The sequence below is a fragment of the Protopterus annectens genome, chromosome 3.part0, assembly GCF_019279795.1.
Source record: "Protopterus annectens isolate FY-2018-M chromosome 3.part0, PAN1.0, whole genome shotgun sequence".
NCBI lineage: Eukaryota > Metazoa > Chordata > Ceratodontiformes > Protopteridae > Protopterus > Protopterus annectens.
In genome coordinates, this window is record NC_056731.1 from 357,097,016 (window position 1) to 357,123,040 (window position 26,025).

Here is a 26,025-nt window from a genome sequence, read left to right on the forward strand (position 1 = left end):
AGCCTTTCTAAGTCTAGCCAGGTTTTCTGAATTACAAATTAAGTAGATGCAAGTAGATATCCACATCCAAAATAATATCAAAAAACCCACCAAAAACTAGGTCTGCTGTACAGACAAAATCACTATCTAACCGCTTCTACCAGATGAACTCAAGCCTCCTCCCACCTGCTCCCCTCTCTTATGTATGGTGCCCCTCTACTTACTCATCTCCAACTTAGACTAAAAAACAAACTGGAAGCCTGCTATAACAAATTCTGTAAATTTGCTTCAGGGTCCAAATACTCCACCCATCACTGCCATTCCCTCCACTCCTTAAACTGGCTTGAGATTCTTTGTGTCTTTCGGCTTTTCGCGGTTAGGGGTCACCACAGTGGAACTCCGGTCCGCTAATGATTGGTAGTGGATTTTTACATACCGGGTTACCAGCCCTGACACACAACCTTAAATGAAGGCACGCCCCATTCACGTATGCCTCCACACAGAAGATGCTCTAGCTGAGAATCGAACGGGACAACGTCTTGCTATGAGGCGACAACGCTACCGCAGCACCACCACTGCAGTCTGGCTTGAGATTCTTAATTACCTGAAATTCATACAACTTACCACTGCTCACAAACTCATATTCCAACCCTCCATCTGCCCCTCTCTTTCATCTATCTTAACCCCTTATCTCCCCAGTCGTACTCTCAGATCAGAAAAACAAAACCTCCTTAAAATCTATAAACCCCTTCACCCTCCTGGCCAATTACTTCTATCACACTCCTTAGCTAAACTATGGAATTCTTGGTACTTACGTATTATCGCAACCACAACTGGAGCAGGAGAAGAGGCTCATTTCTAAGCCCTTCTCCTGCCGAAATGTGTTGGTAAAGTTCATTTGCAAGTGTGTGTCACTGAAGCTATCTGTATTACAGTGACTTTCCTGTATGGGGAAATGAAAGCCCAAAAAATTTTCCGCTGTCAACCAAGTTGAGAACATGTAAGTAATGGTAGCTGTTGACAGTTGTACACTTTCTAAGAAACTTTTTAATGGCAATGTGTAAAATCTGTCCATATTTTGGGAGCCTTTGACACACCATTATTTAACAATTTCCACCCATTTTATCTGGTAACCAACTGCCAGGCATGCGAAGCAATAGCAATACCCAGCGCCTGTGATGTTTCATAGTTTCATAGATTAGTACTAGGCTAACTACCCTTGCGAGCCATTTTAAGCCTAGCCAATTATCCCTTGTGAGACTCGAACCCTGTACCTTGTGTTTGTACGGCAAACACCTTAACCATTAGGCCACCCTCCGACATCACTAACTGCAGTTGGTGTGGTGGCTTGTTTGCTGACGCCGGTCTTTCTCTTGTTGGCACTCTTTGGTTTTACTTCTTTACCCGCGTACACCATTGCACTAATTAAGCCATACAGCATGCATTGCAGGTTCAGCCTACACATGTATTTCTCTTTTCACGATATTTCAAAGAAAGTGAATCAGAACACTTACAACCGTACACTGCAGGTCAACCCAACGTGGGTTGACTCATTTGTATGGAAATTCTGACAGTCTAGGTTCCTGCTTTTGGCCATAAGCAAAGTCACAGCATTTATTATTGAAATCCCCTCAGTCAGTTGCTTATGTTTCAGTACAAAGTACTGAGAAACTGGACCACTGTGCAGATGCATCGCTACTTATGTACTATCGAGTTGTTGAGAATGTGGTTGTGATAATACGCAAGTACTGAATTCTCCCCCTCCACTGTACTCTCAACCACTCTAATTTCAAATCTCTCATCCATTCTTATATTACCTCAAACTGGGACTGCCCCTGCTCCCTTCTCATCTAAATTACACTGTCATCTCTTTCAAACCTCCGTTCACTAAAACTATTGTTAGAACAAACACTAAAATTATATTAACATTTTATGACTTGTACTTAATTATATTATCTCTATTACTTTTGACTTTCTTTATTTTAACATTTGTGTTCTTTAAACATATACTCCCTGATTTTGCATTTATATTTTAAAATTGTATATTTATGCTTTTGTTTACTGTATATTCCATACTTTACTTATGTTAAATTCTGTTAACTGCTTTTGGAACTTTTCTCCGTGGGTTTCCACTGAAAATGGGTTCTGCTTGGCCCAGTGGACCTCCCCGGTCATCAAACTGGAAATAAAATAAATAAATAAAATAAAAACTGTATGTGAGAAACAAATGACAAATTAAAACTAAAAAAGCAGATAAATAAAACCAGAAAATCTCCAGTACATTCAGGGTATAGAAGACAGTGTGATCATAAACAGGAGGTTACAGAAACAGAACTTTGTGAGTAGACTTTTCAGCTTTCATCAAGTTCCAAGACATGATCAAAGCAGCAAGAGTGAGATGCTAAGTGCAAACAGTGCTAAAATCAATAAAAATGTATATGAAAGAAATGATGAAAGAATGCAAAGTAAGAAGGTAGTAAAAAAATAACATGAACTGATCAGCGCCGCTATCGTCAAAGGCCAACTCAAATAAAAAGTCTTCAAATACCTAGAAAAAAATGCCAGTGTGAGCCACTCTGTCAGGTTCTATAGGTGCAGGGACCAATATGCAAAATGACAGTAGTCTGAAGTTCCCAGTCACGTCTGTGGCATTAAGAGCAGCCAGAAAGTGGCAAGAGTTCAACACTCAGGAAAGGCAATATAGCACTACCTTTGGATAAGTGGGACTAAAGTTCTAAATGGATAAATATATACCAACACCCTGATTTTAGTGAGAATATGAAACCTGAACAGGAGCAAGTCTAGGTTCTGCAGAACAGGTGTAATGTGATAGCAGGCTGGTAGCAGAGCTTTGCATAAGCTACTGTCCATCAGTCTTGCAGTAAGTAAGGCCCTGGGAAAGCGTGTGATAGGACTTCAGGCAGTATGAGACTAGCACATGACTAACTGCAGAGAGATCAGCTTGAGGGTCAAGTTGCTTGATACCAGCAATATTTTACACAAGAAAATACAACAAATTCAACATGGCTGACAATTTTCCCTTAAATATCAACAGATTATCCAGGATCATATTTAAATCTTGCACCTTGCTCAAAAATCATTGCAAACACACAAGAGACATGCACGATATAGAGTTCTCAAAGAATCCCTCAAAGCAACATGAACTGCCATGGCCTCAGTTTTGTATGGGTCTTGTTTCAACCAGTTACACACAAACTACAGATGACAGGCTCCTTGGGAATATGCATCTGCCATGTAGTCCGGGAAAGAGTCATTACTGGGTGTCGTCAGCACAGCAATGCTATACTAAGCCTCTTCCCCTAATGACATCACCTAGTAAGAGCATACATATCATGCAATGAGATCGTAAATACTCTGGTAAGTAAAGGGTCCAAGATTGAGGCCTAAGGTACTGCTAAGTACAGACAGAAAGGGGTAAAGATAGTTTAAAGCTGATATCACCACCTGTGGGTATGGCCAGTGAATACAAGGTCATAGACCACAGAACACAACAAGATCACAAAGCTGAAACTGAACCAATATTATAAAAGTGCTGTTGTATTTAAACTTACTGTATTTTGAAAAGATCTGCTGTTATAAATAATACAATACTGTAGAAAGCTAACTTTGCTTACTTAGAACTACACATGAGATATACAACAAAGTAATTTGTACTACCAATATCCTAAACTTACATCTTCTAAATTAATTTTTTTATTAATTTGTAATGACAGCATATACTTTACATGTCAGTTCATTTTTAAAATATGGGCTCTTATGTTTTCATATCTGAATATGATTTCCATTATTATTACTATCACTCTCTCTGTATATCTGTATATATATATATGTATATATATCTATCTATATATATATATATATATATATATATATATATATATATATATATATATATATATATATATATATATATATATATATATATATATATTCAGTACATACAAAGAGACAAGTTAGCACCCCATTTTCTGAATGATGATAAAAAAAATAAGAAAATACAAAGAGCCATGACAAAGTTTATGAAATCCATATGACTCATCTAAAATATTTTTAAACTCGCGTTCCTACTTCTGCTGAAATCTATAGCAAAAGTAAGGAGAGTTAGGTTAAGACTGTAAATACGCCTACTGTCTCCAGAAAGTGCCTAAACAACAGAACTCACACAGTTGTGGTTATTAGAGTTCAGCTACACTGGCCTCCTGGCATGTCTGGGAAAACAGAGATTTTTAATTGTTTTATCTTAGTCTTTATTTATGCTTTAACTGAACCATTAATCACTTCTCTGTTTACCAACTACCCTTCACTGCCAGTATGAAATTCAACAATGAAACATTTGAGCAACTCTTCAATCACAGTCTGTTCTTTTTTGTGAGCACCTAATTATAAAAAAATCTCAACTATCTTGTGCTATTGTTTCAGATAAAAAGACAGTTTCATAAAATATTATCAAAACACTTCTTGTGAGATGATGGAGGTGACACAACAAAGGATTTATTCATAAATGCTGGCTCATAAATGCATACCACAGGTTGATGTCTGGCAATAGAATGCATCCTTATGACTTACATCGGAGGAAATTCAGGACACAGAGCAGCAGAGATACATGACTTAATGAGATTTTGTCTGAGTAAATTCCTGTCTACCACTGCAGATTGTAATAATAGGGATGTCACATTAAGTACAGCAACTAAACAGTCCTTTGTGTGTGAAACCTTAAATGATAAGCATCATAACGGTTGGCTTTGCGTCAGCCATTTTCTAGTTTTGAACTACAGATCTAAACAGAAGGGACCAGTATCCCAATACAATGATGAGGAAACAGTTACAGGCACTTTTTACATTATAATACATATTCCCTACAGTCTCTAAAGGTGGTGGAACATTTGCAGGCTAGATCCAAGAATAGCTGGTAATATTATTGTGTGAAGAAGAGACAGAGTGGGCGCTAACAGAAAGACGTGATGAGGTAAACGGGGCTCACTTCCTGTAAGGCAATGTACGTGAATAAATATCTGAAAAGTAAACAATGAATATAAATCCATATCTTGTAGCAATGTTGGCTACTGAGAGATAGAGGACAGACAGACATTTGTACCCAGTGGCAGTTCTCATATGCAGAGCACTGTCTGTCTGTTAATGACACATATAAGCCATCAGAACTTAACATTCATACAGGATCTCATTTATGTTTGTGTGTGCTACTGTACACAGTCGGCCCTACTCCCACAGAAGTCATTGTTACAAAAGAACCATATCTAATGAACTACAGCATATCCATAAAGACACTCCACAACTAACAATGATGGCAATCACTCCCACACAGCAGGAGGTAAATGCTTTGGTATGCCCTAGAATTTGATACAGTGGTTGCGACTGTAGATGGATAAACAAGATATGGAAAGACAAATGTTAAAAAATAAAATAAGAAAATAATATTAAAGATAAAATAACTATGAGAAATGCTCACATTTTCTGAAACATTTTAGCCAGTATAGGAAGTTGCAGTAATTAATGAATTATTTTTCCAGAGTAGCATACAAATGAAGAGGCTGTCATGCAGGTAAAATTGAAACTGAATAAAGGAAGCAAAAGTCATTCAATTTCATCCAAAGAAACTGAGCAGTTCCCAGAGTTAAGAATAAGCAAACAGCAATAAGGCAAAGAAACATTGTTTAATACAAAAAGGGGCGCAATACTGGATGCTAAATAGGATAATAACTTGTGAGAATACCAGGTTATTGTTATCTTACATCAGACACATTACTTGTGTACAAATTTCTGTTTGATCTGAACAGATGAGGTGAAACTACAATGAATTCAGTTAGCAATTACAGAATTAAGAAAAAAAAAGAATGATAGTAAATGTCATATTACTGCAGTTCACAGCTAGATGTCTGTCTCTGCTCATTACACAGTATTAAACCACAATGACGTACTAACTAATGTTCAGCACACATGCAGGTTCAGCAGTTCAGGAATACTTAAGTAAGAGTGCATAATTACTAATGTGGCCAAGAAAAGTGCCACTACAAGAGGCTAACTGGATAAGTAGGAGGCAAAGAGAGATCAGTAACATAGACAAAGGGATAAATTATATCTATCAGGGACCTTTATTTACCATCAAAGACAATGCCAGTATTTGATTAAAAAAGGTAGCGAACACTCTTTCTGTGAACGTGTGGCTAATAAATCATCCTGGGGCACTTACTTACGAGGAAACCAAGACAATTCAAAATTTGGGTTTATGTCAGAATATCTAGTTTGCAGAAACTATCTCACACGGTTGAGAGCATAAGCTCAACTTTCTGAAAATTTGAATGAAACAAAACTATAAAAATCTACATTTTTTTGGGTGGGGGTAAGCACCCCAGCCTCCCATACTCCGTGCAAAAATTATATATAACAACTCTAAAAAAAGGGAAAAGTTCCCTGATCTCCACTATACTGAGATCTCCATACAAATATGCTTGGAGTTCTTGACCATATCAACTTTGAATTTCCAAAAACTTGATTTTCTCATATAAACCCACAAAATACATACATTATATGTGCATGCCTACAATCAGACATGCATAAGGTACTTTTTTAAATTGTCTTTTATTTGTTTGTTACTGACTGCTTGGTCCTAATAGATTTACTAATACATCACATTTTCAGCTGTGAAACAGGAATACAATTTGGCCTCAGACAGGAAATGTAGTCAGATATGCCAATCATAAATGTGCAATACAACTGTAAATATGACAACAAATAAAGGATCAGCATGATTAGAAACTGAAAAAATATATATATCTTCTATCTACTCACAATGTACTATACATCAGAGTGTCCTTCCAGCAATATAACTAGTTAATTACAGATTATTATTTTGCTGTAAACCAAAATGACCTACTTGGGGAAAACACTTTTTTTTTTTGAGTGGGAGACTCATCACTCTCTTACATCAGATGTATAAAGTTTCAGGACACTGCAGCCTCATCAGCTCTCTGACACTACATAAGGAAGAACAGTGAATTCTGAAACATTCAATATGTTTTTGTCCCCAGTGAGAAGAAAGGCTACAAACACATTGCTATGATATATGTAAGAAAGAACAGTGAATTCTCAAACATTGTATATGTTTTTGTCCCCAGTGGGAAGAAAAGAAGAAAGGCTACAAACTCATTGTTATGATATATAGGAGAGACACAGACAAATTCCTAAAAAAAAAAAGAGTATCTTGAGAGATCATTCAAGCCCTGCATGGTGCACACTGTAGTGTAAGATCAATTCAGTGCTAGCAGCTTTATATAAAAAAAAAAAAAAAACCTTAGCCGGGAAGATAGGTGTGATGCACAGAAATTGTAAAATAAATCAGAGAACCTAATAAATTTACTAGTCTGTGTCCCAGTTACTGAACTTGACAGTTATACTAAGTTTCAATAACAGAAACAATGGCACATGAGGTCTACTCGACATTTTAAGTTAAGTTTTCAGCTCATACTCGTAGACTTTTACAGTCCATTTCACACCACTGGCACATGCAGTCCAAAGAGACGGTGAGAGTATCTGAATACATGAGCATGACATGATGGCCTTAGAATCACAAAATATTCGTCTCTAATAGCTAACAAGTGCCTGAATGCCAAGAAAACCATAGCTGATAAATATATACAAATATGGCAAAGAAGCTGTATGGCAATCACTAAAGCTACTGCAGTGAATGGAAATGAAGCTGGATGCTATAACAACTTTTGGGGCAGGTTGGACCCCTAGTCTAACTGTAATGGGACATCTTATGACAAATGGAGAATACTGAGTGCAGACAGTCTCATCCTCCTCCTGTACTGCACCCCAGAGTTGTAGCTAGAATTACCAAGCATCTCTCTCTGGCATCATCTCTGATTTACAGTTAAACAGTGCATTGTTTTAAGAATTGTAGCATATGGAGTGACTGAAGTCCAAACACCACTCAACTAATTGAGTTGATCAGCAGCACTCATGGCAATCAAGGTACATTTCGATGACAACTCTATGTTCTCAGAAAGCCCTCTTCACTACAAATCACAAAAAGGGACTCATACAATCTACTAGGTATGACCAGTCAACGACTGTCATGGGTTACTCTAGCCTCCTTCCTCATGTATATGCTGTAGATGTATAAGCCACTAATTACTGTAACTATCCAACTCTGGCACTCACATAACAAATCACATTAGACCCCCTGAAAACATTCAAAAATATCAAGATTCAGTCTAACCACTAAGTCAGCAACCACCAACAGTCCATACAGCTAAGCCTCGGGGTGTGTATGCTAACATTATAATCATCTACCCCACTATTCAAACAGCCATAATGGCTATGCATGCCTTGAACACTCAGCAAAATCAAGATTCTTGTCCTCTCTATACCAAAAGTTTTAAAAACATCATTAGTGGTCACGCTTTGTATTCATATAGCCAATCAGCCATTTGTAAACGGAAATGCACTAAAAATATTCTGCCTACCACTCAGCACTCTGAAATTTTATTTCTGGCTAGGCTATGAGTTCTGTACATCTCATGGAATCATTAAGCACACCTAACACTCATGTAACCAACCAGCTTTTCTTTAGAGAACACTAAAGGAACAACAAAATTCAGACGGTCTGCCTCTCCACACTCTCAGATAACCATCTCCATGATACCTCTGGACCCAAAAGCTACCAAATATTAACTTAGCCACTTATGACAGCCATATCAGTGGCTAACAGATGCCCCAGAAAGCATGAAGTAGAACACCAGTTTTGTACAACTCCGTTTATCAATTTAACACCTTCACTGTACTCAGACAAAAGATTTTATGCAGTGCTGTACAAATTTAAACATTAGTATAACACTGCTTTCCCTTTGAGGAGCCACTTGCTTTTATGTGACATCCCACACATGCATAACACAAATAAAGCATATTTATCATAAAAGGGAGTGCAATATTATCATAAACTCCTAAACTACCTACACCAATGGCACAGAGATAAATCCCTGACTCAGCCCAAGTTTGATTCTTGGCTGTGACATTTGATGGAATGGACAGAGAAGAGGGGAGGTAAGCCCATTCTTGGGAGGGGGGGCACACTAGTATGTTGTTCTCTCTGGTGTAGATGGGGGATGCAACAGTGCTTACCGCTGCCTAGGGATGAGTGAGGCATTCTGCTGACATCGAGATCCTTGTAGAACTGAGGGGCTTTGCACTGCTGATGTCGACTGCACACCTAATCATGGTCCGACATTGACAGGAGAGCAACACAGAGCCAGTGACTGAGGAGAGGGGCTGGCAAGCAGCCAATGGTCAGCTGCTTGAGAGAGAAAAAATACAAAACTATAAAAAAAAATCCTTCTAAACTTATCTTCTGCTTTCATGCTTAATTTGGTGCCCTCTAAGCCAGTTGGTACCACCCTTTTAAATTACTAGATGGCTTAGACTTTTACTGCCCATTACTTAAGAACAGTGGCATTCCTACAAGACTTTCCGCTCAGAATGGGTCTCTCATACACAGTATTATCACATGGTCCTACTGGGCTTCCTGCCTCAAAGAATACTCACTCTGACATTTGCTGCTCTTACAGACAGAAAATTGCACACATATTTAAACAACACATTTATTACCTTTATTTTTAACACAAACAGTGGCCACATTGTGGAATAGCCACCTGTCAGTAGAAGTGGTACTGAGTTCTAAGTTATAGGTAATAGTGAAGTTCCAAGAGTCAACCACAATCTTGCAGACAGTAAAGAAGGCAGGCCCAGGACTGAGAAAGGATCTGTGGCCTAAGCATTACACCATGCCAGACAGATTAATACAGACTTTTCAAAATCTTGAAATCTGGAACTTTTTTCACATAAATAAATTAAAAAAAAGTTGCAAGTCGTGCCTACTTGTAAGAGCAGGTGTTCAAATTTCACACTGCCTTAGTGGCATACAGGTTCTGTGTCTGCACAAACTTGAAATTGGCAGCTTTTCAGAGCTCAGAATCCCCCTCCTCTAACTCTCTAACAGGGGGAATGGCTAAACTCCTGTCATCAGAGGCAGTCTAACACATGTCTCACAGAGTCAGTAATTCAGGCTTTTAGTGCAAAGAAGAATGAACAAAAAAGTACCAGAAGCAAGATTTTCCTACAATCTCAAATGTGGTATTAAAGGCACAGTCTCTTTTAATCATCCACAAATAACCAAAGCCAAACACCACAACAAAGGTGGATACCATCAAACTATAAACAAAATAAGGGGAATGGTGGGTGCTGCCACTGAGACAGAGTGAAATTGGAACATCTACTGTTGCAGGTATGTAGGACATATGCAACCGTATTATGTTCATCATTCACACTGCCTCAGTGGCACATGGGTAGATCTTCAAAAATTACCCTACCTGGGAGTAGAGGAAGAATAACAACACTCACAAAGCCTGCACTAGAACTTGATATAACGTGGTTTGTAGTGATTTGTAAATGTATGAACAGACGGCCAAGTTGCTTTCCCTGGAATGCTTCTAGAGTCTACCCCTTTCCAATATGCCACCAAAATGGATAAGGCTGTGTTGGAATGTGTATTAACCTTGCCTGGAATAGCTTTACAATGGTGGGAGTAACAAAAACAATAGCAGAGGAGAGCAAACAAGCAATCTTTTTCAAAGAGACAGGTTGACCCTTCTTAGCTCCAGAACAAGAAATAAACAGCTGTTTAGATTTTCTGAAGGGCTTAGTTCTGTCAAGGTAGTACCTGAGCTGAATATGGACATCCAAGGTATTCAGAATCTTCTCTCCTTTGTTTTTAGGTTTCAGAAAGAATGTTGGAGCAATAAACAAAACAGTTTTCCAAGTGATGAACATCAAATTACCCTGAGAGGCAGGTTCAAAAGGAGATAAGGTCAGTTTTTTAAGAACAAAGTTGAGACCCCAAGGAGACATTCCTTTCATAAACTGTTTGACCAAAAAAGAGAAACTAAAGAGGGGATCCATGGGCAGACAAGCAGAGATGGCCACAAGATGCAGCTTGATAGATGCAGAAGATAAGCCTTCATTGAGTAGCTCACACAAACAATTCAAAACCAGAGGTGGAGATACCATACCAGGCCCTCTTATATCGGTAAGGCGTCATCTAGAAAACCTCTTTTTCTGCTAAACATAACATTTTCTAGTTGCAGGTTTTCTTTCCTCCTTCAATAACTGCTGCACATCCTCATGGAATAAAAGCCTAAAATGTATAAAAATAAAATCATGAAGGTTATCAGCTGAAATTTCTCTAAGATGAAGTGCACCAGTCAACCGTGACACTGCTTGTGGTAATTGCCATTGGCCAATTCCAGTAAAAGGAAAAAAAAAAAACAACTTTGTCTGGGACAAAAGGGTGTCACCACAATGATCTTAGGTAATACTTTGAGAACCTTCAGAAGTATCTTGGGTATCAGGGGAAAGGGTGGAAATGCATATAGGAGCATTCCTGTTCAGGGGAATGAGAGTATTTCTTCCCTCCAGCCATGACTGCTATGATATCTCAGATATAATTTTTCCAATTATCTGTTTTGTAAAGAGGCAAACAAATCGGTTTGACATTTTCCCCACATCTGGACCAAATCTAGTCAGACTTTAGTCCTGAGTTTCCACTCATGAGGGTCCATCTTCGATCTACTTATTCTGTCTGCCACTATGTTTTACTTTGATGAAATGTATGATGCCTGAAGTGTCAGAGAAGGCTGTAAAGGCTAGCTTCCAGGCTATCATTGCCAACCATCAAAGGCTGTATGACCTTGTACCCCCTTATTTGTTTAGGTACCACATGACTGGAGTGTCATCCATGAACAATAAAAGGGGACCTGGGGACCATAGGTCATGAAGAACTTTTAAGGTCTGAATAACTGCAAACATTTCTTTGACAGTTATGTGCTTTGTAGCATCCAAAAGAACTAACTAGCCTTGCACTTCAACTCCCCTGTACTATGTTCCCCTGTCTGGACTGCTTCAACTGGAGTCAGGAGTGAGAAGTGCAGGTCTGGCTTGAGAGACATCTGATCTTTCCACCGCTGTAACTCTCATTTTTCAAAATCCAACACTGGTACCTAGAACTCCAATTGAAGCAGGTGCTAGGTTCAACATTTTTTTAAGTACCATTTAATCTTTCTCATGCGGAGTCTGGCCTATGGTGAAAGGAAGATCATGGATGTCATGTGACTCAGAATTTTAAGAAGCTCTCTTACAGAGGAAGTTTCTTGAAGACAGAAATCCCTGAAAATGTTCTGAACAGCACGATGTTTTCTGTTAGAAAGGTCATATTTTTTAGTGTCCGTTATATACCCTAGGAAAACAATTCTTAGTATGAGTGTTAGACAGGACATTTGCAGTTTCAAATAAAAGTTGAGAGCAATTAGCACGTGATAAGCATACCTCAGAAGTAAAGTCACCATGAAGCAGTGGTCTAGAAGAATAGGGTTTTTTTGTGGTGCAGGAAGGAACTGGTTGTACAACGTTTGCATGCAACTTGTGAAGGAGTGCTGGAAAGAACAGGTGTATGGTCCAGCAGGTGAGGGGGGATTTCCCTGAAAGGAAGAGGATAATTTTCTAACCACTGCCAGGAGTATCCTCAATGAATCATTCTCAGCACCCACTCGTCTGTGACTACTTGTAGCAAAGCTGCTGGGCTAAGCCTGGGAGAATGTGAAAAGGGAGGAGGGGACAGGATGAAGGGATGGGAGGTCCTGAGTCTTGCCATAGTCATTCTTTAGCAGGGGAAAGATCATTTTTGGGAAACAAACCCCTTTTATTTGGTAAGGAAGAATTGTCTTGGTAGCCTGTCATTTTGTTTGTTTGTTGAATGCCTTGTTTTGGGAGAACCTGAGAATATGAAACATTCTGGGTACCCTGCATATCAATTTACCTCCATCACCCCATTGTTTGAGAATCTGGGTACCAGCAGGGCCTAACACAAATTCAGAACTTAAAGGAGCATTCAAAATCCCATTTTTAAATTACCAGAAAAATTCTTAAAAATGTAACCAATCATACCTTCACAATACAACAGAAGTAGCTGTATTTCTAGAAATAATGTCCACACCTTCAAAGCCACTTCTCAAAGCATGTTTCAAAACCTGAGTCACATTAGAAACAATCTTGTTCCTATAAAAATTCTATTCAGCTGGCAAAGATACAACAAAGTCATCTAAACTGTAAGCACACTGCAAACTAAATTTCCACATGAAGCCTTGATAATTTAAATCTAATGACCAGATTACTATGCTGAACCAACTTTTTTTCACTGAAATTCTAACCACTTGCCAATTTTATCCAGTCGTGCAGGGTTAGAAAAAGCCAAGGCTCTCTTGTTAGAGCTGGCAGCTGGAGAAACTTCAGCTCATTCAGCGGACAAAGGAACAAAGACTGCTGCAAAATCAGAGTACACATTGTATTTCCTCAAAAACATTTTAGGGACTTGGTCATTAGCCAAAGAGGTTTAACATGTAGTTTTATAGACATCATCTTAGGTTGGCAACAAAAGAGGAAAGTACAGTTGTCTACACTTACCATAAATGTAGATGTTCGAGTGTATTTACTGTTGCAGTCATTACATTTGGTTAATCTGCTGGCAGGTTGCCCTCAGTCGGCTTGATTAACAAAGTCTTGGGTCCTGCATCGGTTGCTGTCCCTTCTTCCATGACGTCAGGTCGTCAGGGATATAAAACATGCAGCCGACGTCATTACATCAGTTTTTCTTGCCCCAGATGTCAGGTGCCCCTCTAATGGGGAGCAAATAAACAAAAAACTACAAAAGTATACCTCCAACAAAAAGCAAATAAACCAAAAAGGCTTTTAAGCATAGTAAAGGAAAGTAGAGGTATAGCCAGAAAAAAGTAGGGGGCTGGAGAGAGGGTAACCAGGACTGCAACAGTGAATACACTCGGACATCTACATGTATGGTAAGTGTACACAACTGTACTATGTTCTTCGTGTTTCACTGTTGCAGTCATTACATTTGGGTAGATTCCCAAAGCTATGGTTGGGAGGAGGAGTTTATACAGCATTAGGGCCAGCTATAAGGCCCTGCAAAGCCAGCTCTGGATTTAGAGAAAATTGGTAAATTATAATGCTTGGTGAAAGTATGTACAGAGCTCCAGGTAGCAGCTTCTAGGATGTCCCTGGTAGGAACACCTCTGAGAAAGGCTGCAGAAGTAGATACAGCCCTGGTGGAGTGAGATCTGATACCCTGGGGAATAGGTTTTCCATGGTGCTTATAGCAGAAATGAATGCAATGGCCTATCCATTTAGAAATGGTTTGTTTTGAAATAGCCTTCCCCTCTGCCCCTGCAGCAAATGCTACCAGCAGTTGTTCAGATTTTCTTTGAGATTTAGTCCTGTCCAAGTAGAATCTAAGCTGTCTGTGCACATCCAAGGAATGCAGAATCCATTCCCCTTTGTTCTGCAGATTGGGAAAGAAGGTTGGCAAATGAATGGGCTGATTAAAAGCCACACTGGAAACCACCTTGGGCATGAAGGATGGATTGGTCCTGAGAGATACCCTGTCTGCATGAAAGATGATGAAAGGTTCCACTGCCATAAGGGCCTGTAATTCAGATATCCTTCTAGCTGAAATGATTGCTAAAAGGAAGGCTGTTTTCCAAGAGAGAAAGTTTAACTCTGCAGTAGCAGCTGGCTCAAAAGGAGGTAGAGTGAGTTTCTCCAAAACAAAGTTAAGGTCCCAGGCAGGGGAAGGAGCTCTCCTGGGTGGTCTCAAGTTTTTTGCCCCTCTGAGAAACTGCTTGAGCAGAGGATTAGACCAGAGGGGAGGTTCTGTGTTATAATGAGTTGAAACAGCTGAGGTGTGGATTTTAATGGAGGAAAAAGACAGGCCCTTGTGAAGCATCTCAGTTAAGAATTGCAAAATCTGAGGTAAATTGGGCGCTGCTGTGCCCATCCTTAAAGATTGGTTCCAGGCACAGAATCTTTTCCATTTGTCAGCATAAGATTTTCTATTACTAGGTCTCTGGCTAACCGACAACATTTCTGGATAATTAAACTGAGAACCAAAATATTTAGAGGCAAAAATGTACCGACGACAGATAGTGCGCTAATTAAATAAAGCACAAAACCAACAGCAAGATACATCGCGGTCAGGGCCTAGGCAAGGAATACAGTACAAATGAAAATCCTTATGAGGTATTTGCTTCCCACAAGTAATGCAATTATTAACTTTTACTGACATCGGGAAGGAGCAAGAAAAAGTTTCCTCAATGGGGTACTTGGCTTTAAGTTGAAGACTTCGGTTCTGAAACTCGAAAACAAAAATTTCAGGAGTTAGCCGACCAGCACTTGCGAACTGCTTCTGCTTCGGGCACTGCACAGCAAGAAAGACTGATGTAATGGCATCGGCTGCATGTATTATACCCCTGACGACCTGAAGAAGGGACAGCAACCGATGCAGGACCCAAGACTTTGTTAATCAGGCAGACTGAGGGCAACCTGCCAGCAGATTACCCAAATGTAATGACTGCAACAGTGAAACACGAAGAACATCAGCCAAAACATTTGTAATCTCATCCTCAATAAAATCATAAAGTCTGCCAGTCTCTGGCCAAGCTCCACATTGCTTCCAGTCAAATACATCTCGAAACTTAGCTGCATATGTGGAAAGTTGTACATTTGCTTGCATTTTGTAACCTGTCACCTTCCAAATAATCTGAATGGACTCAGAGTGTTCACTACCATCTGCTTCAGTCCCCATAGAAATCTACAGTGTTGGAAGGATCATTAGAGAAGGTAGTCCCATATTCATACATAACAGAAGCATAGTCTCTGAAACTAGGTGACTGTCAAACATTCTTACCTAAAGCCACCACATCAGCCATATACATGATAATAACCCAGCTGTCTGCCATATGGTGACGTTTATATTTATTCTTACTATGAATTACACTAGGGGACAAAATATTAGTGGACAGAGTATTATGTCTGGTAAGGGTCTTTTAATTCAGACCTCTCCTGCACCTAAAGTGTTTGGTTCTCCCACACTTGAACAAGGTACTGGAGTAGTTCCAGAGAATGTGTCTGACCTTTACCATAGGTGGCTGCATGTTGACAAAAGAGGATGACAGGGAAAAAGGTAAATGGTCTGCAAACTGGCTTAACGCAAAAACAGATTCACAAACCATAGGCTGAGGCATGCTTTTGCTCACTTTTTATTTTTAGGTGCAACTGGATTTGATTGGGGTGGGGGTTGTACCAGGATCCATCAACTCAGGAGAAAAACACCTGCTGGAATAATACACACTGACACTATTAAAGGCTGACTAATGCATTAATAATAGAAAATATAAAGAATATTCCTGTACAGCAAATAAGGCTAAATTCCGTAGAATACATCGGAAACAGTTTACATTGTGTTAAGCCTTGTTATACAATCTGCACAGTGTAGTAAACAGCACACTCAGTTACAGTACCAAGTAAAAATCATTTGTCCAAATGGAGACAAAAATTAAACATATGCCCAAAAATCAAATAGAAACCTTGGAAATCAGCGTAAATAAATATTACCTTAGAGATTTCCTTATCAGAAATGGAAAATAAAAAATCCCCACAAAAATATAAATAAAGTAATTTGAGGTAACATTGTGATTTACTGATAAAAACAACTATAGCACTGTTAAACCACTAAGAAATAGAAAAAAAATGAAGAAAAAAAAAAAGAAAGATATTCCTGTCAGAAGTTCAATATGAAACAGATAAACAACAGAAACAAATGGACTCTTGACACCCTGCCAAGAGACAGTCCTTAGTGTTCAGCTAACATCAAAGAACTTCAAATTCTCACTCCATCATGAATACACTTTAGAAAAGTCCTATAAACACATAAGAGCAGTATTAGGCATGCAAGCAACAAACAAGTTAGACTTCCTAGAGGAATTAGCAGTAGTAAATATCATGTATATTAAAAAGTTAGCACATATATATTATTTTTTTAAATAAAACAGAAATAAAACAAAAGTATGTAATATACCACAGAAAAAGAAGATGAAATAGAAATATTCCTTTTTATTGGCCAGAGTTATTTTGATTCAAAGAAGATGGAAGGTCCAAATTCCCAGCTTCCAGGTTCAAATCTGAGCAGATTGTTGTACAGACAAACTGCTTATTAACAAAGTTCACAGAGTGTGGGTCTATCACCTTACCTCCTTTTAGCTGCAAGGCCCAGCTCAGTCATATCCAGTTCAGTTTTGATATGTCACCTTCAGGTGAGTGCTGCTATTCTCAGCATGGTGTGGTGAGACAGGAGTTAGGTGATGTGATTTGTTCTTTCCCTATCCTACAACATTTTTACTTTGATATTGTGTATTTCTACTATTCTGAGATGATGTGCTGCATTTGTTCCTAAGTACAGACCACTGTGACTTGACATTCCATTAAGTTTCTAAACCTTTCAGCTCCTTAAAACCAGGTAAAGCTCCTGGCCTAGACAGACCAGATGCATTGTTTTACAGAAACTATAAACTACAGTTGACTCCTACTCTATAGAAGCTATTTACAGTTACTAAATTATTCATTTTAGACAAATATATAAATCAGTCTGGGACATTCTTTATCAACAAGCCTAACACAGAAACTCTAATATAAAAATCACCCAATTTTCCTAACTTAACTTAGATATCAAATTCTATACTACAATCCTAGCTAAATGCATTGGGACAGTGGCTATTAGAATTATTTCAAAAATACAGATGGAATTTGTGATGGGAGACACACAAAAAAAAATATCATCATCATCATACAATTAATTCTATCCCATAATAAAAAATAGGTATACTAATGGGTGTACTTGCACTAGCCATTGATAAAACATCTGAGTCTAAAACTCCCTTTCTTTATGAAGTGCCTAAAAATTCAAAATATTTATCCTCCAGTCGAGATCACAACTGGGACTAAATGGCAATGGTCCTTATCATTCTATCTTTCCATTCTATCTCTTGAACCACTGCTTTATCACATGATACAAGATTTAAAGCTGATGGTTATAAGTTTTGGTGCATTACGTCACATATTTTACAGACAGTATACTGATATATCTAAATAACTCTAAATAAGTAATCCATAAAAGTTTGAAAACTGTAGACAAATATTATAGAGCTACTAACTATAAGCCAAATACCTAGAAAGCAGCAGTCCTTCTGTATATATCCCTAGACGTATCTAATTGGAAGGATTTATTTCTTAAAATCAACATATCAGTTAAAGAACTGTAATATTCATAAGGTCAAATGCAAAGCAGACTTGATATCACTCATTTGCCTTAACTTAGACCAGTCAATCAATAAAATAAAAGATGGTTTGCCATAGTGGTCTAAATTCATAAATTATTGATAATATCTTCAATAATTAAAATGTTTTCATTCTTTTTTTTTTGTTTGTTTTGCAGCAATACAATTTAATGTATCTCACCACAGTGCTTTAAGACAAATAATAAGCTTCTATTTAATTTCCTTTGTGAAAAAATTCTAAGAACTATCATGAATAGATTTTTTTGGCCTTAAAATTAACAGTAGTGTAAAGTTACCAAATCTTCAGTTATTTTATTTTTCAATTATAATTATAAATGTTTAAAAATTTCCAGCCACTATGAACCTAACCAAATTATTACCTGATGATGCATACATGTAGCAATGTTTAAAATCAAATAAGGCTTCTCACTTAAAATTATATCCCTTCCCTGACAAAAAAAAATGCAAAGCTTTTTCACTTTGCTACCTTCTATTTAAAGCTCATTATACAACATTTTCAATCTTCACTAAGGAAAATGTATACTTTTAACAAGTTTTTTATTTGGCAATCAATTGTAGACAATCCAGAGACCAAAAAAAAAAAATGAAACACTTCATTGTGAGCAGTATTGTATGCTACTTGACATGTAGCTCCATCACTTAATTAAAACACAAAAAGATAATTTTTGAGAAGTTAAGGTCTTGAAAAACTTTGGCTTTCTCCTCTCTAAATTTGATCCAAACTGCTGTACTAATGTTACCCCAGATTCTCAAATATAATAACAACAGCTCTGAATTTATCTCATCATGGATGAACTGCAAGAAATAAAAAACATATTTCTCTTATACCCTTTTAACTCCAGTTCATATGCCAAGCTATCGGGGTTCTCTTCAAGAAGATGCATTAAAAAATCCAAGAAACTTTTGAGGGTTTTGTGAATACCGTCTATTTAAAGAATAACTGGTAGTTTTATTTTAAGTAATCATATTTGGTCACAGGGAACATACTGGTCAAACACAACTTTTTCAACCAACTGTCAGGCCTTGCATAGGTAACGCTGATTTCATTTGTTGATACTGATCTAAAGAAACTACTCTCATTCAGATATCTCAACATTTTGCTTAAGTTATTGAAATAATTCATAAGCACAATCCCCAAACTTTAAAAGGCTTCATTAAAATGATGAGTTGTTGTGTCATAAATTGTTTAACAGCTTCTTTTCCTCCATGCTTAGGTTGTAATATTTAGGTCTTGTACTGCTGTTCTAATACCATTCTCACACAGCCTGCCAAATAAAGCTATTGGAGGGACCAAGATGGGATTAAACCCACTTTTATGTCTCAGCTGATCAGTTCCTCTGTTGAATTTTTGAATAACAGACTGTGTTTAAGTTTTCTGGAATATAATTTTAACCCAATGGGTAAATCTACCAAATTCAAGTTGGGAGCAGGGACAAATGTAAACCCTTTCAAAAATATGTCACCACAAAGCTCTGTTTAGTACAGCACCAGGATGCAACAAAGGGCTCATTGAAAATTCTCTCTATCTCCCTCCCTCATTGTCCCTTCCTGTTTCTGTACTCACAGTTCCAACTGTGGGGCTGCACTGGGGTCTCTTTCCTTGGCATGTTGTTCATCTGATTCCTCTTTACTATTCTTAGCAACCTTCACACAGGTGTAGGGATGGGAAAAAATACTCCACCTAAATACTTTCATACCTCTCCTCAAATGACTTATTCATTTGTTTCAAGCAGGGGGGTGTTGTGATTTGTAAATGTAACCTTTTTAGCTGGAATAAGATATATCTTCTTATTGTTATAATCATTTTCATCTCTGAAAAGTTTCTTCTGCCTTCTTTTCTTTACAGTTTGACAGTGATTGCCAACATGATGATATACTCAAAATTCAGACTTCTAGGTCGAAAACTAAGTCAGAAACAATGTCATCACATTCTCTCTCTTCTGAAATACCCTCTCATATGACATTTTTTTCACTTTTTTGTTTTTTTTTTTTTGCGACAGCATCATACAAGTTTACTGATTAGGTCAATAGTACTGCTTCTGTTTATTTCTCATTTGATGCTCAGAGTGCCAAGAGACTTCACTACTTTGGCTCAGTAAGATAAACAATTGTTGCTATCAAATAGTGAACTACCTCATTTACCCCTAGTGTGTGTGTGTGTGTGTGTGTGTGTGTGTGTGTGTGTGTGTGTGTGTGTGTGTGTGTGTGCGTGCGTGCGTGCGTGCATGTCCTGCATCTACCAGCATTGGCCCTCCTGTAACCTCAACTGATGACAGATGGTTATGGATAGTCCATCATCCATGCATCTGTTAGAGTCACAGATTCTCCTGAACCCTGGTACCTATGTTGCAACCTGATTCCAATTTGCTTCCTACTGACTCACTGGTTCATGCTCACTTTATCCACATGAGCTGAACTGCAACTACTCCATGAATGTGCAGCTTGATAGGCACATTGTGGCCCTTTCTGTTATACGTCTCTGCTTGGTGTCATTTAAACAGTATGATGATCTGCTTTTCTTCCTCTCGGATAGGCAATCAGTCCCACCCTCCCTGGAGATTTCCTTCAGAACAATGATAGTTAGTCAATCCTAGGTCATAGTAATTGTAGTCAGATCTTTATCCCAGTGCACAATGGAGTCAGCTTCAGCCATTCACATCACTGTTTTTTGTTAGAAAACTCTGTAAATATGCCTCAGGATTTCAGATTCTTTAAACAGTTCAGCAACAAATTAACTTACATGATACCACAAAATGTTGTTTTCCTGATGTTCTTGGTTTTGTCAAGGTAATTTCTGAACTATCAGTCTGTGACTATGTAAGTCATGATGTGGAGTTTGATTTCCACACTCAAGACATGTATTTCTCTTAGAGCACATCTAATGATGTAATTCAATGAAAACAAGAAATGGTTCTCCATGGGGCATTTACCTTTGGAAGATCTCTGGCAAGGACTGACTGACACATTCTACAAAGTGGACTCTTTGGGCTCCAGCTGTCCTGACATCAGACACAGGTTGTCTGCTGGCCCAGGAAGATCACAGGAAGTTACTAGGCTAATCACCCTAGGGCCCTTACAAGCCTAGCCAAGTTCTATCCTTATTTCCACAATTAGTACCTATTGCCCCTGTCCAGGAGAGACACAGACTGAACCCCTAGGGTGAATTTACAGTTACCCATCTAATCGTCCAGAGTGCATTTGAAGAGGGCCAATGAGGTGTTCTCTTTGACATGAGGTGGGAGTCTGTTCCAAAGGTGTGGTAAAATCTGTGAGGCAAGTCTGTCCCTCCAGCAGGTTCTATTAATATCACATACCAGGTTAAGGTCTTTAGAGCGAGTAACCCATGTACCATTTGACTTGCAGATATGCAGCATTTCCAATAAAGCAGAGTCAGAGATTGCCTCCGAGTAGTCCATATGAAACAGAATAAAGTGACAGTGATTTCAGATGCTTCACATGGGAAACCTTGAATTTTCCTTGTGAGGAACCTTTGTGGTCTCTCCAATTGGTGCATGTGCTTGGAAAGGTACATACCAAAAGGGGAGTTGTACTCAATTATTGGCCTGATGAGGGAAGAGACAGGGAGGTTATAACTTCATTTTTTCTGGAGGCAATGCCTTTACTTATGAGATGAGCAATACAGAATGCCCTTCTTACCATTGTGGAGACATGATGATCAAAGGTAAGGTTGCTGTCAACCCGTGTGCCCAGGTCTTTCACCACTGAGTGCATACTTAAGGTGATGCTATTGATGTGGTAGTTAGCAGGAACATTGCTCTTACCAAAAGGGATGATGATACATTTTTTTGCATTGAGTTTAAGGCTATGACTTTGGCACCAATCATTTGCTCGTGTAAGACCCTCTTGTAGGATGTTGACATCATTTGGAGAGTCTATGACCACTCACAGTTTGCAGACATCAGCAAACTTTGTCAGCCACAGACCTTTAGTGTTTGCTTGTGCTTAGGAGAAACAGATTCCAAACAGTAGAGGTCCCAGGACTGATCCTTATGGAACACCACTGGTTACAGGTCTGTTGTTGGAGATGGATTCCCCTATTTTGACTGTATGACCTCAATCTGTCAGCCAGTTAGCAACCCATCTAACAATATAAGGGTTGATACCTAGTTTTTTTAATTTCTCCAAGTCTTTTGGGCTTCTATTACCATGAGGGGAAAGAACCCCATTCCTAAGTCAAAGTACAAATAAAGTTCATGAAATTAGTATTGCTTCAATCTTTGTCAGCCAGTAGTGCTTTTCGCAGCACCCGCCATGTGGCCAGTAATGACTCCTTCTGTGATCCGTATGGGGTTACATGTATTGGTAACATATCTAAATACAATTGTAGATTATTTTTTATAAGCCCCATTGCTCCTTCTACTATTAGAACTGTCTGGATATCTTTTTCCAACATTGCTCTCATTTCTGCCTGCAAATCCTGTTATTTTATGACTTTGTGTCTCACTGTACACAAGACACTGTAGTCACTGGGTGTGGCGATTTCAATGATCAATGCTACTTTTCTCTCCTTTTCATGGACCACTACATCTGGTTTTCACCTAGCCGGGGGAGTTTGTCAATGATGCCTGAGTGCAGGATAATGTCAAAAGCCTTGCCTAAGTCTAGGTAGGCTATATATACAGATCCCCCCCCCCCCATCCAGGGTCTTGGTGACGAAGAAGTACACCAGGTTTAATAGGCACAATATCTCTTTGACAAATCCTAACTGAGTAGGGTCAAGTGTTTGGAGATTACCTATATTTTTGTTGATAAAGTCCATGATGATTTGCTCCATGGCTTTGCAGATAAGGCTAGTCAGGTTAATAGCGCTGTAGTTCCCAGAGTCAGTGGAAGCACCACCTTTGTGCAAGGGGATAATGGTGGCCATTTTCCATTCAGCTGGGATGAAGCTAGTGCTTAGACAATAACTGAAAAGAGTACCCAGTGGTGTTGCTAATTCTTGTTGGAGCCCATGAAGAATGCAGCTTTGGATGTTATCAGGTCCCATAGATGCTGTGGCCTTAGAGAGGGTGTTTATGACCTGCTCTTCAGAGATACATGGTAGGGGACAGGTGGTAGGGATGTCATGGGGTATGTGTGGTGGGGACAGGGGAGTGAAGTTTTTACAGAACCTGTCGGCTAACAGGTTAGCTATGTCTACAGACTCATTATATGTGGTATTATTAACTACCAGTTTGGCACAAATTTGGGCCTTTTCGTTTTAGGTTACAGATGTAACTAAAGAATGCCTTATGCTTGTCCTTAGTTGAGGAAGCTAATTTGGACTCATAATTTGCTTTGGAGGACTTCACAAGAAGTTTTATTTGCTTGTTTAAGTTGAGAAGTGAGTGTTTCGAGTTTAGGGCACGCTCCCTCTTACTTCTGGACAACAATTTCTTCCTCTAATTGTAAAGCCTGTTAATGGCAGTTGTCTACAATGCAGCTTTGCTCTTCCTTGAAGAGCTTGTTTTGGTCCTATCAGGTATGGCCACGCCAATGCAATTATACAGGTATTTGTAAAAAGCATTGGTATATAACTCTGCATAGTTGCCAGTTCCATCTGAGGAGGAGGAAGTGCAGTACAGCTATTAATACCATCCTGTAAGAGGTAATAATCTGCTTTGGAGAAGTTTTTTTTTTTTAGTTTAGTTGCTGCTTCAACCCTTGGGGGGGGGGGGGTCCAGGCCACTGGAGTTAACGAAGTCAAGGAACTTTTGGGCAACTGAGTTTGTGCAAGAGTAATTTACCCAGTCAATGGATGGGTAAAGTCACCCAAAACCATGGAGTTCAGATGTATCTTGATAGACTCAAGTAGATCCAAATAGGCAGAGTGAGTGTCCTAATTCATGTTGAAGGTCTTGTAGTTGGCAATGACTTGAATAGGTGTCCTACTAACAGTTAACTGCATCTGAAGTATCTCCGAGGAATCATACTGTTTAACCAATCTGGAGGTGTATTTATCTTTAATGAATATTGATACACTGCCTTCTTTAGTTTTCATGACTTCATTTTGTGGTCTGAACGTGTGGAAGGAGGTGTAACCTGGTATGGCTGGGTGCTCTCCACAGCCTTAAACCAGGTCTCCTTGACTGTGCAAATGTCTGTGTCTTCCAACGTGAGGACTGCTTCCAGTGAGTGCAGTTTCATTTTAAGACTCCTAGTGTTTAGCAGCAAAACCTTGAGCTTGGTTTTAGATGGGAGTTTTTACATTGGAAATTTTGTCCTTGAGACACTGCCTAAAAAAGGCACTATGGGGGTGGCAACAGCCTTAGCCAGCAGATGAAATCGCAGGGGTAACAGATGAAGACCATCTCTGGCAAAGCATCAAGGTCTGTCAATCATGTCATCCCAGGCTAACAGATACTGGAACTCTTGAGAATGCCACCAGAAACTAGGCCAATTATTGAAGTCAATCATTTTCACTTTGTATTGAGGCATCATCCTAGGTGAAGACAAAATGCTGCTTAAGGCTAGGGACATACCTGCCTGAGACACATAGTCCGAGAGCTCAGTCATGTCTCTCTTCATATAGTCCAGAGAAGTATGTCTCATTGCATTCATACCAACATGGAGAGGGGATGAAGTCTCTGGTATTCTGGTCAGCCAAAGGCTACCACAGCAAGGATGTCCCATACTGTCATTACTGCAATGTAAAACCCAACAAACATCGGTAGTTACAGGCTGACCTTTAGAGACCATAGTAAGTAAATGGGGTGAAAGGCACTTAAGCATCTCAGAATTTATTTTTCTAGTTGCTTTTTGCCCCAGGCCTGCTGATCATCAATCCTCACAACAGATTGGGTACATTCATTCACTTATATTTGGGAAGTGAATCCCAAAATGTATAAGTGTGACAGCCTTCTGGATATTTCATCACAAAGCCAGTTAAGAGTGTGTTTTCTATCTTTGCCAGCATCCTTGCTAGAAGGATTTTTTTTCTTAGCATTGGACTTAACTCAACTAACTGGGAACTCAGTATGAAGGCTATCAGTAGGTCTGGCAAGCAGAAAACCCCAGCTACCAGGATATGCATCTGCATCACTGACCCTTATCCAAGGGGACTGTGATAATGAATGTCCTGCTCCCCACCACCGTCACCCCAGGGAAGGGCATGTCCATCCTCCCTGGCCAGAGCCACTAACTGAACTAGTTTTAGCTGGGTCATAGTCAGGACCTTATCTCTCTATACTATCAGAGCAGGCTAAGCAACTAAGAATTTTACTTTCCAAAATTAGAACATGTGACAACTAGATTGTAATATTTTGAATGTAGCATTTATTAGGTGATTGTTAGCATACAAATCACAGACGGAACCCTTTTTCAAAAGATTTATGAACAAATATTAAATCATCTTCCATGAAAAAAAAAAAAAAAAAAGAGAGTATTTTTTGATTTTTTGAAGTAGGATTTGTTCAACTAAATCTCTAAATGTGAACAAATATCCACTTACACCTTACAACTCTTTACTCTCCCTTCTTCACTCACTTCCTTACTTCTATCAATTTCGCTCCCCTGGCTTTCTCTTTAACTCTACCATAAGCCTGCTTTTTTCTCACTTCCTATTGCAATTCTTGTTTGTATTATACTAACTCATCTTTAATTTCTCTATAAACTGGCTAAAATTTCTTTAACTATTAAATCATTATTATGCAACTTCTACCTATTCTTAACCAATGCTTTCATATTTGGTATAATTATTTCAACTGAAGTTGCTTTTTGCATTATTGTTAAAGACTGTAAAATTACTGTTCTC